The following is a 16393-nucleotide window of genomic DNA, read 5'->3' as shown; positions in this document are numbered from 1 at the left end:
GGTGGTAAGTATACTTACCACGGCCTTCAAAACGGTTAAATAAATGATTTAAAATTCTTGATGTTTCTTTATTACCTGTCTCCAAAGCTTCTTATTGAAATAATCTATGAATATCTATTAGTCAATTGAACTGTTTGAGTCATAACGTTCTCATTCCTAGTATTACAGTTTGGTATAAATAAAGAATTTTTCTAAGGTTTCGCCTTAACTGTTCATTGCCAAATTCACTCAGAACATTCTTCTACTCTAGAATCATTCAAATAATGTCACTTAGTACCTCTATCCATTAATATATAATAAAGTTCAGTCACAATTAATCACTGCTGTTTAGTTAAATAAGACGGTACTCTAATCTTTCTTCAAGAAATTTTCTTTTCGAAACATTTCACTTAGTCGCATTTACTGATATCAAAATATTATTCGAATATGAATACTTCAAGAGATACCATCTTAAGTTCCTAATTATTCATAAAATTTGTTGAGTTATTCCTTTCCCAAATTACTTTATCAAATGACTGCAGATGATGCATTATGCTTGAATAATATTTTATTTAAGAGCTTATACTCATTTTGAGTATGTTTGGAAATTTCCAAAACGAATGGATTTCATATTTAGATTAATTCCATGAAAAGTTTATTCATGTGTTCATGAATTATGTCTAAAGTATATCCTTCTGCTTAATATTCGTTGAATTCAAAAGCCCGTATTCAATTAGAATTGGATCTGTAGTTGAATTGAATACTTTGCTTTAATGACATCACAATAGCACTTAATACTCTCAGTTGCTGATTTGATATCAATGTCAATCGAAAACAATCGAAGCTGTCTTCTGGGATTAATCAATAAATGTTTGTGGAAGATGAATTTCAGATTGATATTATTAGTTAAACCGTAGAATTCTTACTTTAACTTAAGTATTAAAATCAATTCTATTAATAAACGTGATTGACGTTATTTTCCCTAAATTGTTAGCGTCTAGCGTAGCTATATAAACGTCTTACTCAAATTAAAATCATTGTAGCTAAAGTTCTATATTTTTAACCACCGTCCGTCTACCACTAAGAATATTTTACGCCAGCACTGTGGTCGGTGCAAGCGGCATGCTGAATTCGTATCGACCAGCTATAGTTGGGATTCGAACCCGGTTCACCTCATTGGAAAGCGAACGTTCTAGCCCCTGAGCCACCACTGCTCTTACCAACTTAGTGTGTTTCTAATCGGAAGAAAATGATGACTGCAAAAAAAAATAAAAATATTATGCACTTTAGAAGATGGCACGCGATATATTGCACACCGATTTCTTTCGTTTGAACGAGAATTTCTTTAGGTGTGTAAGGTATTAAGTGACATGTTTTAAGAGTGTTTAGAGGTTATTAAGGCAATTAAACAGTCGTTATAATTTTTTAAGATGGCACTCGTTTGGCCAGCATATTTAGATGCCAAATGCATACCTGCCAACTTTTGATTCTTTCGAGGATGATTTTCCGCAGTGGTAGTATAATGGAATTTAAGTTACAATTTTAGACAGAAACATACGCAGTGTTTAGAGGCGGTCTAGGCAGATTACCATAACAGTATTACATATTATTATATATGCCTAATTTTTTTAAAAATAGTGGTTGTAAAAAAGATTATAAATTAAGTTTATAAATGCAAAAAAATATATGGAAAGCTTACATTTTACTACCACTTTTAATATAGAAATAAAATTTTACGCCAAATGCGTAAAAGTTGGCAGGTATGCAAATGTTTGAACGCTAAGATGCTAAAAGTTTAATCAAATGTTAAAGATTATAGATTTAACCACCTGGGAGCTATCAGGCGCGAAATGAAGACAAGACGCAATCTTCATTAATCCACAAGTTCTCAGTTTTTGAATTGAAATTATTTGTCATGTTTGTCTTTTATGCATAAAAGAAAAACAAGGCGTTATCATATAAAAGCATGTTTAAACAAAATTTAGTTTCGGTGCCGAATTTTATAAATCAACACTATTTAATGCTAACCCTTTTAAACAAATAAAGAGGACACCTCGTATCATACTAGTTAGCACATAGAACTTGAAAATTCGATCACTACACTGAAAAAAATTCAGACTGTTTGACTTTTATTTAAACAACTGTTTATGAGATGAGGCAGAAATTTCACCTTTAACCTCATATGTCAGAAACAGTTGAAAAAACATAGGGAGAAGGGATTTGTGTGGACAATTATTACAAATTTGCCAAAACTAACTTAAGCAATTATTTTGAACATACCTTGCATTTTTAAAAAAAAATAAACTATAACTTTAATTTTGGATTATGAAAAATATAATTTGCATATATAGTTTTTAAAGTTATTTTTCTTCAAAAAAAAAAGCTTTTTTTTTCTTATTAGACCCATGCCATGGACACTTCTAAAACGTATATTGACGCATCGCAAAACACATAAATTAATCAATAATTACCTATAATAAAGTGATTAAATTCAAAATTGTACTAATTCTTGTCTAGAAACATTGACTTGAGTAAATAATCTTACATTTTTTCCAGCGTTCATATAGATTCACTTCTAAAGATTCTGCAAACAATGATATGTCTTCAACATCCCCACACCTACGCGTCCACTCTAGCTTCGTGAAGTAATTAAGTCGTTTCAGCTCATTATTCTTTAATTATAGAAAGACATATCATACAGGGCTTTTAACTTTCTACGCTTTGTAGGGAAATTTCTTTTAGTATTAGGAAAATTTGTGGTTTAATGTATGGTTCTTTGTTATGTTTTAGTGTTATTTTCTACATATAAAACGTCATTTTGTTCCAATTCTCTTGTACAGAAACTTTTAAATACTGGCAAAATTTACCAAAATTCTGAAAGCTTTAGTTTTTGACTGTTAACCACTCCGTAAAATATTTCACACAAAAACGTAGTAGTTGGTAGCCCTTCGGAGGCAGACGCGGGGAGATTCTATTCTCCATAAACTCATAAGCATATAAAAAGTGATATAATATCTCCTTTCCATTGCAAATTTAATTTAACGATGCAATTAAAGTAAATTTAAGTAGTATCTTTTCTTTCGTAAAAAAATTTGTTTTATAATTTTCTACATAACATGAAGTGTTTAGCCTTGTTAAAGTGTAACACAGTCTTGCAATTTTACCAAAATTTACAGAGAGTTTTCGACTTAACTCGTAAGCATATAAAAAGTGATATATCTCCTTTCTATTGCAAAATTAATTTAACGATGCAATTAAAGTAAATTTAAGTAGTAACTTTTCCTTCGTAAAAAAATTAGTTTTATAATTTGCTACATAACATGAAGTGTTTTGCCTTGTTAAAGTGTAACACAGTCTTGCAATTTTACCAAAAATTGCAGAGAGTTTTCGACTTAACTCGTAAGCATATAAAAAGTGATATATCTCCTTTCTATTGCAAAATTAATTTAACGATGCAATTAAAGTAAATTTAAGTAGTAACTTTTCTTTCGTAAAAAAATTTGTTTTATAATTTTCTACATAACATGAAGTGTTTAGCCTTGTTAAAGTGTAACACAGTCTTGCAATTTTACCAAAATTTACAGAGAGTTTTCGACTTAACTCGTAAGCATATAAAAAGTGATATATCTCCTTTTTATTGCAAAATTAATTTAACGATGCAATTAAAGTAAATTTAAGTAGTAACTTTTCCTTCGTAAAAAAATTAGTTTTATAATTTGCTACATAACATGAAGTGTTTTGCCTTGTTAAAGTGTAACACAGTCTTGCAATTTTACCAAAAATTGCAGAGAGTTTTTGACTAAAATCGTAAGCACATATAAAGTTATATAATATCTCCCTTCTATTGCAAAAATAATTTAACGATGCAATTAAAGTAACTTTAAGTTGTAGCTTTCCTACCATAAAAAATTAGTTTTATAATTTGCTACATGGCATGAAGTGTTTTGCCTTGCAAAAATGTAACACAGTCTTGTCATTTTACGAACATTTTGAGTAAAAAAGAATATAAATATTCCTTTCGTCTACTCTAGCCCATGTCTACATTATCCCGCTTTTTACTACTCTTCAAAACTTCCTATATTGATATAAAAATTGACTTTATTTTCTATCAATGTAACTAAACTTCGTAAAATAATAATAAAAAAAATACACCAGGAAAAACTATGCCATTTTTTCTGCATATTTATCTGAAAGAACAGTCGTTAAATTTTGCGTAAATAAATTATTGTAATTTCATCATTATTTGCAGTTTACTTTTACATTTTTATTTATTATTCATTATTTACTAGCGTGTCACACGAAAGAACTTCATAATTTATTTGAGAAAAAAGAGAAACGAGATTGATTGTTAATTTAAAACTTCGTTCAGAAAAAATACGTGCACTTTTTTCGTCTAACACAAAATATTAATTTTTAAAGAAACGTCTTTGATGTCAGTTTTAAAGTGAAGGCTGATTCAGAAATTGACAAGTTGTCTTTATCGTCTTTCTCCCTTCCCTGTTAAAGTTACATTATAGTCTTACCTGAGTAAAAGCGAAGTAAAAACCCGTCAGAAAAGTAATATGCTAACAAAATTGCATGCGGGTTACTTTTTCAACTATTTTACAAAATCCATAAAATTTAGTGAAATGATACTCAACCTTTTTAATCAAAGCAGGTGCTAACTTGTTTTTATCGCTACAACTGTAATTTTAAAAAAATTATGCCTGTTTAATTACAGTACTGAAAACATAATTTCTCCGCAACAAAACATAACCGCATCATTCATATCTGTGATTATATTTCTTTAACACGTTCACGCCGGGGTGACCCACCGGTGGGTCACGCTAGATTGTCTCATCTTAGCAGCACACCGGAGTAAAAACTGGTAAAAATAAATTTCATTTTTTAGTTTTTTTCCGGGAATAATAAAAATCCATAACTACCAATTGTTTTTAACGGATGCAATTTTTATATTGAATTGCTTCTTCGCCGTGATAAATTTCCTTACAGTGAATTGTTATTGTTGAGAATAGATTAACGCCTCCCGAATATTATCTAATATTGAAATAGTTCTTCTACCAGTATTTTCTCTTTTCCCGGCGTGAACGTGTTAAAGGCTAGATTGATTACCTCTATCAAATTTTGTAAGATTTCGAAAATTGCATATAAAGAATTTATGTCAACGAAAACTTTTTTCTAAAGGATCCACATACATTTTTTTTATTGCAACGGAACAGATCATAGTGTTGCTTTTAAGAGAAAAAAAGATGCGTTTAAGAAAATTTTTTTAAAAATAAGAGGAAAATGATTCATTATATGATTAAAAGTCTCTATTGAAATAAAAACAAATTTTTAATATTCTTTAATCACAAAGTAATATAGATAAGGAAATGAAAGGAAAACATTTAATGTCGTCATTAAGAAAAGTGAGGTAAAAGATTTGAGTGGCCCTGAGTTAAGGGTTTGCAAATTAGGTGGCTTCAGAGTAAGCTCACCACCATTCTCAGAAAATTAAAAACCTGGCTGCGAAATTTCTAAACAAACATTCGAGAACTCACCTCCTTTCCTTTCTAATTACTTATAAAAAGGATTTCCTTCAGGAATCTGAGTAAGTGGCGTTGCATATGAACTTTTATATCATTTACATGTACTGGTGTTGAAATTAATTGTAAATTAATAAAAAATATCACAGTAAACATTAACTTAGCTACCACTAAAATAAATTTGTACAAAAAGCGAGGAAAGTTGGCAGTCCTGACAATGGTTGGACAATAATATCAGAGATGCCAACTTGCTCCGCTTTTCAAAACAGTATTTTCTTGTGGTAGCGAAATTTAAGTTACTTTGAGTTTAGTATTTTTCATTATAAGTAATTTTATCACCACTAAATATCAAAAATTATAAGTATCATATAAAATGCAATGTTAAAGCAACAAACTACTGGTTACTATATTAAAAAAGTAGACGTAACTGTCATTCTTTAACGAATTTTACTATATAATTTGCTACTACTTTATTAAAACTATTCCAGAAAGCGGAGCAGTTGGCATCCCTGTAATATGGAAACACTTCTATACTAACTTTATGTAAACAAGTTTTTCTGTTATCAGCAGATGTTTTGAAAGGTTTTACATGGCAAAACTTTTGGCAGAATTCGATAGATCATGCTTGAAGCTTTTTCTTTATCCATGATTCTTTTTTTACCCATGAAAAATTTGCATCCACCCAAATAAACGTAAACAGTTAAAAGAAATTTTCTCCACTTTTGAATACCACTATAATTTTTAAAACATTTTCAGATAATCACAATCGTCTAAATCATTTTAAATTAGATGAGCCGCTTAGTGGTCTAGGTACCCAGCTAGCATAACTAAAGAAGAAGATTTTTACATCATCTCCTCTTTTTTATCCATCTCAATCTTTCTTGAGCAAAGATGACATATCCATACCTGCCCATACCCTCCAACTGCTACGGAATTTCCGTAGTTTCAGAAATCTTCTTTTCAAACGGTAGCAAAATTAATGTCTTAATATTTAAAAAAAATTAATTTTAGTGTAACTTGTCCACTATTACTTGTAAAAGTGCAGGCCATATGGCTAGATTCTTAAGTTCTGATAAAAGTTTTATGAGAGATCCATTTGCTTTAAAAATTTCTACTTTGGTTCGCTACCACTAGAAAAAATTATTTTCAAAATCCTCATAAGTTGGAGGGCCTGCCCAACTCTTCCGGCTTTTCCGGAAGATTTTATTTTTATATTTAAAGTGGTAGCAATACTCATGTTATTCCAATAAACTTTTTGAATTATAATGATAATTATAAATGAGTTTGATCACCACTACATATAAATAATTACAATAAATATAAAAATGCATAATAATCCTTGCACAAGCGAATTTCAACATATTCAAAATGTAAATATATTCTTGAGTCAGATTGTTTTTCGTTTATTGTTTTACAACCACTCTGAAAATCCATTCTTGGAAAGAGTTAAAGTTGGCAGGTATGCATATCTTTAAGTATGATCTTTCAAATTGTTCCAACTGTTTCGCCGCGTAAGAACTTCCAAAACATTTGCTAGCAAAAAGAAAGATTGCTTACATACAGCAGGGCTGCCAACTTTCAAAGTTTCTTGTAAAAATTTATTCTAGTGATACTTAAGATTTTGTTTTAATGTATTCTTTTATTTCCACACCATAAACATATTAATGATTTAAAAGTTCACATGCAACGCCTTTTAGTTCTAGCGCTTTCGTGGGGAGGCTTTTAAAATATTGGCAAATGTACAAAAAAAATTCTGAAAGCTTTAGATTTTAAACCTCTACAACCGATAAAATAATTTTCAAAAAGCGTAGTAGTTGGCTGGCCTGCATAGAGTAAGTATAAAAGTTTCTCCATATTTTATTCCCCTGTAATTGAAATAGGAAGAAATAGCTGAATTTTCAAAAAAAATTCTTAGTTCACTTTTTATAAAATTAATTTCTAATGTTTTCTCAATATATATATATTACTTAAATGTTATACTGCAAACGTCCATTCATTTTATGTACATTGAAGCTTCTATAACAATATCAATTCGATCTGATTTAATTATGATAAGTAAGCAATAAAACATGAAAAAAGTTGTCATCACTTTTAATTATAAACAAAATCCTTAAATTTCACTTTAAGTTAAATTACACTACGTTTATAAATTTAAAGTTATTAAATTTCACTTTAAGTGTTAACATTCTAATAAAAAAGCTATAATTTCTTTTTTATTTGATTTTACTTTAAAATTTTTATCTATTTATTAACTTATATGCTTATTATCTTTTATGTATATATATATCATTATACATGCCCGGCTACTACTACGCTTTTTGCGTAGCAGTAGCCAAAACCAAAATTTTGGTTCAGTTGCCAACATTTTAAAAGCCTCACCATGAAGACAGAACTAGAATAAAGTGGAGTTGCATCTTTTAATAATTTGTATGTAGGAGTGTGAAAATAAGTTTAAATGAATAAAAAATAATAAATTAAAACATTAACTTAGCTACCACTAGAATAAATATTTACGAAAAGTGTTGATTGTTGGCAGCCAAAAAAATTTAAATAAAGTAATATTTAATATTTATATCATTGTTATGAAGGCACAAATTTCATTTTATCAGCTTTCGATTAGGAATTGGAAACTAATATCCTGAAATTTCAAAACCAGTCAACTTTACAAAAGCAATTGTTAGAAAGGAATATAATAAGTTACGTTTACGTCTTAGTTTTCCTACCACTTTAAAAAATTTTAAAGACCTACCAACTCTTGCAATGAAACAAAACAAGACATATAGCTAAAAAAAGAATTTTTTTTTTATTAACTGAAATTTCCGTTCATACATTTTTACCCGGAAAAGATTAATATAGATAAGAAATTACGTATCCTGTAAAAAATATTAAATTAGCTTTGTTACAGCTGGAAACGTTTCAGCACGCAATCCCATTAGCAATGCAGGTTGGTTGGAAATAATGCAAAAGCATAAACGGAAAGAGCAATTCATCGAATACTAAAATAAAAAAAAATTGCAAAATCCTCTTACTATTTTACGACTGAAATTGCCAGATTCGACTATAGTTATTTACATTTATGAATGAATTATGGAAATAATAGCGTGCACTTGACTTTTTATTTTGTTTTATTTACTTATTTTAACCATTCTCTATCACAAACGTCAGTAGAAAACCGAAGTAACTCTTGAATATTTTTAGGGCATTCCCAAATGCCAAATATGTTGTTTAAAAATAATTTAGTACTTTTTATTAGTTTATAACTTCTTTTTATTTAGAATTACGTTAGCAAAAAAAGAAATAAATAAATTAGGAAATATAATAATGGATTGGTTAGCTGTTTATGTAACCATGTCAGTAGTAGAAGCGTCCTATAAAATAGAAAAGTGATGCAAGTGTTATGAATTTCTTTTTGGTTAATATGGAAGAAATGAGATATTTTAACTACCATGTTATTTTAAAAATCTAAGTTATAATATTTAGTTCGAAAACTTAAATCAATACAGACAGCTTGGTGCAACATCTCCACATCACTCCATAAAAAAACTCAAAATATGCCAGAATAAAATCCTCAGGAAAATAACAAAAGCAAGATGGTTTATCCGCAATAAAATACATACATCGCGACCTCAACATAGATTTTTTAGATCATCACATTGCAAAGCAAAACTTCAGATTTTTTGAAAAGACCATATATTGTGACACCGCAGGATTCAACGAAAATTTTACTTTCGAAAACTTAAGAGAAGACATAAACCTCAGGCCGATTGCAGCTCATTTTTGTAGTGACATAATTTTAACTAAAATACAAAATATTTGATTTCCTTTTATTCCAATTACCAGAAACACCTTAAAGATTAAATACAAGATGAATGGGAAAAAGGCAGCTAACGGCCCCAGGCACCCAGTTATATTTCGATGATGAAACCAATACAGAGATGGCCTCTGCTACTAACAAAAGTTTGAATATATTTAACTATTTTTGCATGCTTTTTTAACCCTTTCAATACGGCGAAAAGTCGGTTATTTCTTCTCCAAGCGATTATTAGATGAAAATAACTTTTAAGCCTAAAGGGTTGAAGGTCTTGGAGACGCATGAACGTCCCCATAACAGCGCACCATCAATAGCAATTATTTCACAAGCTTTATTGATGGGACAGCATATGTCCTGCCGAAAGCCCAAAGCATCTAAACCCCGGGACAGGGTATGTCCCGGCCGGAATTCTAGAGTCAATAACTCATTTTTATTGACATTTTACTTAACATTTTGATGATTATTTTAGGCAACTTTTTTTTATTATTAACATTTTCATGTACATTTGCGTTAACATTTTATTAACATATTTATTCATAAGCACTTTTCGAAATTAACAGTTATAAAATAAGAAAGGTAAAAAATTGAAAGTAGTGGAGGAACAACAGTATCTAAAGTCTGGGTTTCTTGATGGTGTGGTAGGGCTGGAAACAGTTCTTGCATAGTGTTACGTTGCAAGAGGTGCACACTATTTTCAAGCGTGCTTCTTTATTCATTTTTGCGCACCATACTCATCTTCTGCGCGTTTTTCCCTCAATTTCCAATATTGAAAAGTCTCGCTGTTGATGATGATATAGTTTTGGAAGAAGAGGGCCTTTTCCTTATTGACTTCCTTGCTCGCATTTTCAAATGTTCTTTCTTTCCATTTCTATACTTTCGTTCCTACATTGGGCAATGTAAATGAATAAGCTTTTGGGAAAGATCTTGAAGAAAGAATCCACTTCGGTGGCTTCGTTGCCAATAAAGAAATTTTTTGGACCCCTCATGTAAGTAACTAGTTGCATTCGTGGTGCAAAGTTAGTAGGATGGGACCATGAAAATGATGGTGGACTCTGGTTCTGAAGCTCAACTTCATCATCAAACAAATCATTGCGATTGGGCGAATCGACTTCATTATCGTTCTCCTCTTCAGTGTTTTCAGTTTCAGAAGACTCACTAATATAAGCGAGCTGTCTCAACTTGTTACATCATGGTAAATTCTCTTTCGACTCAGTTCGACCCTTCATCAGAGGAAGGAGCCTTCGAATTATTTAGAAATAGTGGTGGCTGAAAACCTAATAAATTGAATGTATTAAAACAAAAATAACAATTAATACTCTACCTGAAATAATAATTAATACCTACGTGAGAAATTTAGGGACTCAGTACGATGAGACGGCCTTAAAATCGGTTTGGAGACCAAAGTGGGCGTTATTTTTTGTCCTAGATATTTTTCAGTAACTGGAACATACGTTTTCCCAGCCGTAATATCAAAAATTTACCAGACTGGGACAGCACATGTCCCGTCCGGTACGAAAGGGTAAAAGGTATGCTGTTCAACGCTTTTTTATTTCGGCAGCTTGCTTTGAATTAATTTAGTTAATAAAATACATTTGATCTCTAAGTAAAGGGTTATGGAAGATCATTACAAAACTATTCGATAAATTGGGCAAAGTTTTTTTAAGCTTTCAATTATAAGCTCTTTGATGAAATTGGCAGATCTTTTTGCACTGAAATCTTCTGTTTTTTTTTTCGTTTGTTATAATACATGAAAAAACAATTGAGAGTACTAGCATGGGTATTAAAGTTGTTGAAAGTTAGTTTCAGTTTATACACATTAAAAAATTGGAATTGTATAATAATATTCAATCTAGCTACTAAGTACAGTCGGAAAATGATCAAATTTACTTTTCTGCTTCGCTAATCTAAACGATTCTGAGATCTGATCTACCAGAAAAGAGAACTTATCTCAACTGTTCCGGGAAAGAGAATGTTGGACAAAAATATTTAACCAGGAAAAACATGGGGGTGGAAAATAGCGGATATTATCTCCACACCTGCCCAGTGTTTCCAACACTGATGTTTTTTTTTCCTTATGTGTCGCAATCGGATATCAAAATATCGTATAAATAGTTAAATATCAACGAATAAATTATATCAAATGATACTTAGCATATATTTCGAATATTTACCAAAACGAGAATGATTGTTGACACCGAAGAAATCGATTATAACCTTTCAAAGTGACGTATGCATGAAGATGCAGCTAAAATTAAAAAAGAAACACATTTGATAGGTTTTAACTATGACGAAAATAATGATGTGGTAGCAATTTATCTGTATGAAAAAAACAGCAAGGAAACCATATATGGCAACGTTACTTTTAAAAAGTAACGAGTAAAAGTACAAGTATTTTTAAAAAAAGTAACGAGTAAAAAGAAAAAAAGTTCTTATTTTAAAAAGTAACGAGTAAAAAGAAAAAAAGTTCTTATTTTAAAAAGTAACGAGTAAAAAGTACAAGTAAAAGTACAAGTACTGAACAAAAAAAGTAACGACTTAAAAGTACATTTCTAGGAAATCGAAAATTCAAAGTAACCTAAACTTTTATTGAATAATATTCTTATGTTCTTTAATGTTTTTGCGAAATTGTTGTTATTTATTTAATTATTTTTAATTTTGAAAGTTATGGACATTAATTTATTTTTAAATTCGGAAGAATATTATAATATAATTTTATAATATAATCGTATAATATAATTTTAAAATAAAATATAATTTTAATATCAAACTTTTTATGGATTTGCACGAAAAAGAAATTTTATCTATTGATTTTAATTTTTAGTTTATTATTTTTATTTATTTAAATTACCATTGATTTAAAATTGTTTTACTCTTTAGAAACGCGTTTTAAAAGCACAAACGTAAACAAAGCAAACAGGGGTTACAGTTAGCTTTGTGACCTTTGAGCTAGTAAAAAATAATTGAATGTGCAGTATAAGTTGAAACAGAAGGTATTTAAACACGAAGTTGGCTGTTAATGTATATATATTGCACATTAATTTTATAAATTAAAAAAAAAACATAAATATTATTTTTAAATATTTTTTTTTCAAAGCTTACCGAGTTTTAGAAAAAAGTAACGATTTCATTCGATATTTTCGTTACAAATACTTGTACTTTTTCCCTAAAAAAGTAACGAAAGTACAAGTAAAAGTACTAAATTTCAAAAGTAACGAAGTACAAATAAAAGTACATACTTTTTACTTGTACCGGCGGTACAAGTAACGAAAGTAAAAGTACTGCCATATATGAAGGAAACACAGAGTTACATTTCTTATTACCCTTAAGAACAAAATATTTTTACTTTCCTTTAGTTTTAACATATGCCAACTTGCTCCGGACAGGAAGCAAGTTTCAAGTGGTAGTTTATCAATCGTGATTCTTGGTTTAATAAATTAAATTTAATAGATTTTTATTCACCACTATTTTTAAATAATTCGTAGGATCCTATTATTTACCACTTAGTTAATATTGAGCCGTCGTAGGCCACGTAAAAAGCTAGCAAAAACAGTTAAATAATTGTAAAATTTAGTTTATAGCTTTTTTACCGTTTTTTTTTTATTATTTAGGCTTTTTCGAAGCAGTTAGCATAACTATCTGGATTTTAACTTATCTGGAAAAAAATGAACTGTAATTGCTGTTCTCGAATAAAGCTATTAACGATTCAACTTTCTTAAGTGATTTCTCTTTGAATCTGAATGATTTTATATCCGTCGTTGAGCAGCTGACCCAATGTTTGGGTTCGCGACTACTAATGTTCAACACCGTAGCCTTGTAATTTTGAACCAATCCAGAAGACAAGGAAACTCCTGGATCAGTACCCCCAGAGGTATTGATTTGCTATGGAAACATGGAGGACTTCGCTATTCGACAGATTCAACGTGCCTCAGTCACTATTTACTACACGGGGAGTCTTCGGCAGGTGGGGATCGAACCCACGAATCTGAATCTTCGAACTTAAATGAAGTTCGTAGCTTTTCCTTTTTTCTGTTGTTATTTATTTATTTCCAGGTTCTATTCGTTACTCATATTTATTACGCGAAACAAAGCAACTTGTTTAAAAGAAGTTAAAATCCTTTAAGCATTTTAGGAATCATATGAATAGTGATAATTCATAATTTTAATAACCTTCAAGATGAAGATTCTCTTAAATTTTACAGAATCAGTGAAATATTATATATTTTTGAATTATATACATAAAGTGGTAGTTTATTTCTAATTAAATTTATTTGTTAATTCAAAAATTAAGTGTTACCCTATACACTCTAATAGAATCTTAAAAGTCACCTATCTCTCTAAAACTAATGATTTATCTACCTTAATCTTTAGTAATCGAATTGATTTTCAGTTATTACATAAGAAATATCGTACATAAAGCAGGGTAAAAGTACAAAAAAGTAGGGACGCAGTAGAATTTTTTTTTAATATTTATTTAATCGTTACTTCCCTCATGACTTATACTGCAATTAATATACTCGTATAAAGAAAATTTTTAATTGCATTCACTTCCAATAGTAAACTCAGAAACATCTGATAAAAAAAATTGATAATTTTAATTTCGTTTAATAAATTTTTCTTTCTTATTCGTCACCACGTTTTACAGATTTATGAGCATGTGGGAATTCTGAAAAAGCTCCCAGCCATAGATAATGTTTAATAGTTAGCTTATCACTTTTTACGTCTCTCCCTGCAAAAGCTTGAATGTCGGAAAATCATTTTAACACATGATTTAACTTAGTGTAAATGTACATGACGTAAAAGCTTTTAAAAATAGGTTTGAAAAAATCGTTTATATGAATGCCTCGGCGTAGAATAAACATTTTTATTTAATCCATAGCAATCGTGAAATGATGATGGTTTAATTTTTTTAAAAAATTGTTAGTTTTGCTAAGATGATACTAACAATATACCGTTCTTCCTACCATTTTATTTTAATGTATTATAAAAAAAAAACATATGTCATATATTATTGAAAAAGTAATATGCAGTAAAAATCTTAATGGAAAGACTAAAAACAAAAAAAAAGGATTTCTTTTAGAGAAACAAGCCATCTTTGTTTAAAATGATATGAGATTATATATTTCGTTATTATATAGTATTAAATAGTATTTCGTGAGAGCCTTGGTGGCTCAGGGGATATAGCGCTCGCCTCTTATTGAGGTGAACCGGGTTTGAATCCCAGCGATGGCTGGTTGATGCGAATTCCACACCCGGTTCACACTGACGATAATGCTGACGTAAATATCCTCAATGGTAGATAGATCATAAGTTATAGACCCCCAGCCATCTGGTTAAACGTAAGTGGCTTTCCTTTCTCAGTATCGCAAATGCGGGTTAGTTCCATAAAAAATTCTTCCACGAAGGCAAATTTCCCCTTCTAGATTGGGTTCAAAATTACAAGGCTGCGAAGTTGAATAGTGATACTCCTTATCTCAAAATTAGGTCGGCTATTCAACAACGGTTATAAAATAAAATAAAATAGTATAACATAAATATCTCACAGCTCACGGATGGAGGTTGCCGATGCTATGAATAATACCTCTGAACATAGAGCAGGAATGGGAATGATTGATGCTATGAATAATACCTCTGAACATAGAACAGGAATGGGAATGATAGTCGGGAGAGATGGCAAACTCATTCAGGCAACCTCCATCAGACTGAGCAATAACTGCAGTGTTTGCAAGGCTGAGATGATGGCGATCAACACTGCTTTACAATGGCTTGCAAGTAACCAATATCCCAACGCAACTATTTACTCTGATTCGCTCTCCTCGTTGCAAGCTTTAAAAAATCCTAAACCCGATTCCGAATTGGTAGAAAACACCAAACAAATCTGGAAAAAGAATATTCTTCTCGGATGGGTAAAAGCCCACATTGATATTGAAGGCAACGAAGAGGCGGATCGAGTTGCTAAAAACGCCATCAGTCTGGGCAATGTTGACATTGAGGTCCCGAGCTCGTTGCGTTGGAAACAGGAGTGGCGGGATTCCGAGGAAGGCAGACAAACGTATAAGTTTATTAAGGATCCTAATATTAGTAGACTGCAGGCAAATTTTTATTTTAATCAATTTCTTACGGAGCATGGAGTATCAAAATAGATTTTTTAATAGACCCCTTGATTGCAATTATTGTGGAGAAATACAAAGCATTGATCATTTAATTTTATACTGTCTACCATATATGGCAACGTTACTTTTAAAAAGTAACGAGTAAAAGTACAAGTATTTTTAAGAAAAGTAACGAGTAAAAAGTTCTTATTTTAAAAAGTAACGAGTAAAAAGTACAAGTGAAAGTACAAGTACCAAACAAAAAAAGTAACGATTTAAAAGTACATTTCTAGGAAATCGAAAATTCAAAGTAACCTAAAATTTTATTGAATAATATTCTTATGTTCTTTAATGCTTTTGCAAAATTTTTGTTATTTATTTAATTAATTTTAATTTTGAAAGTTATGGGCATTAATTTATTTTTGAATTCGGAAGAATATTATAATATAATCTTATAATATAATCGTATAATATAATTTTAAAATCAAATAAGATTTCAATATCAAACTTTTTATGGATTTGCACGAAAAAGAAATTTTATCTATTGATTTTAATTTTTAGTTTATTATTTTTATTTATTTAAGTTATCATTGATTTAAAATTGTTTTACTCTATAGAAACGCGTTTTAAAAGCTCAAACATAAACAAAGCAAACACGGGGTTTCAGATAGATACCTTTGTGATGTTTGAGCTAGTAAAAAATAATTGAATGTGCAGTATAAGCTGAAGCAGAACAGTTTACAGTTTTATTTGTATGCTGAAGTCATGCGAGAAAATCATTTTCCGAAAATTTCTGCCTAGTGGAATAATAAAAATTTGTAAACGAATTTTAGTATCAGCGGCTAAATTAATACCTTCGAGTTTTCAAGAGTTAAAATAGTAATTATAATAGTTTTCAATAGCACAAATAGTTTTGAAGTTCTTAGAGATTTGACTGGGCGTTGTTTGACAAGGTCGGGCATGATCATAATTTTAGTAAAAAATGTACT

Source organism: Parasteatoda tepidariorum, chromosome 9 (genome assembly GCF_982258835.1).
Source record: "Parasteatoda tepidariorum strain Cologne lab strain chromosome 9, Ptep-v5.0, whole genome shotgun sequence".
Lineage (NCBI taxonomy): Eukaryota > Metazoa > Arthropoda > Arachnida > Araneae > Theridiidae > Parasteatoda > Parasteatoda tepidariorum.
The sequence above is the reverse complement of the archived record's forward strand: the minus strand, read 5'-3'. Positions refer to the sequence as shown.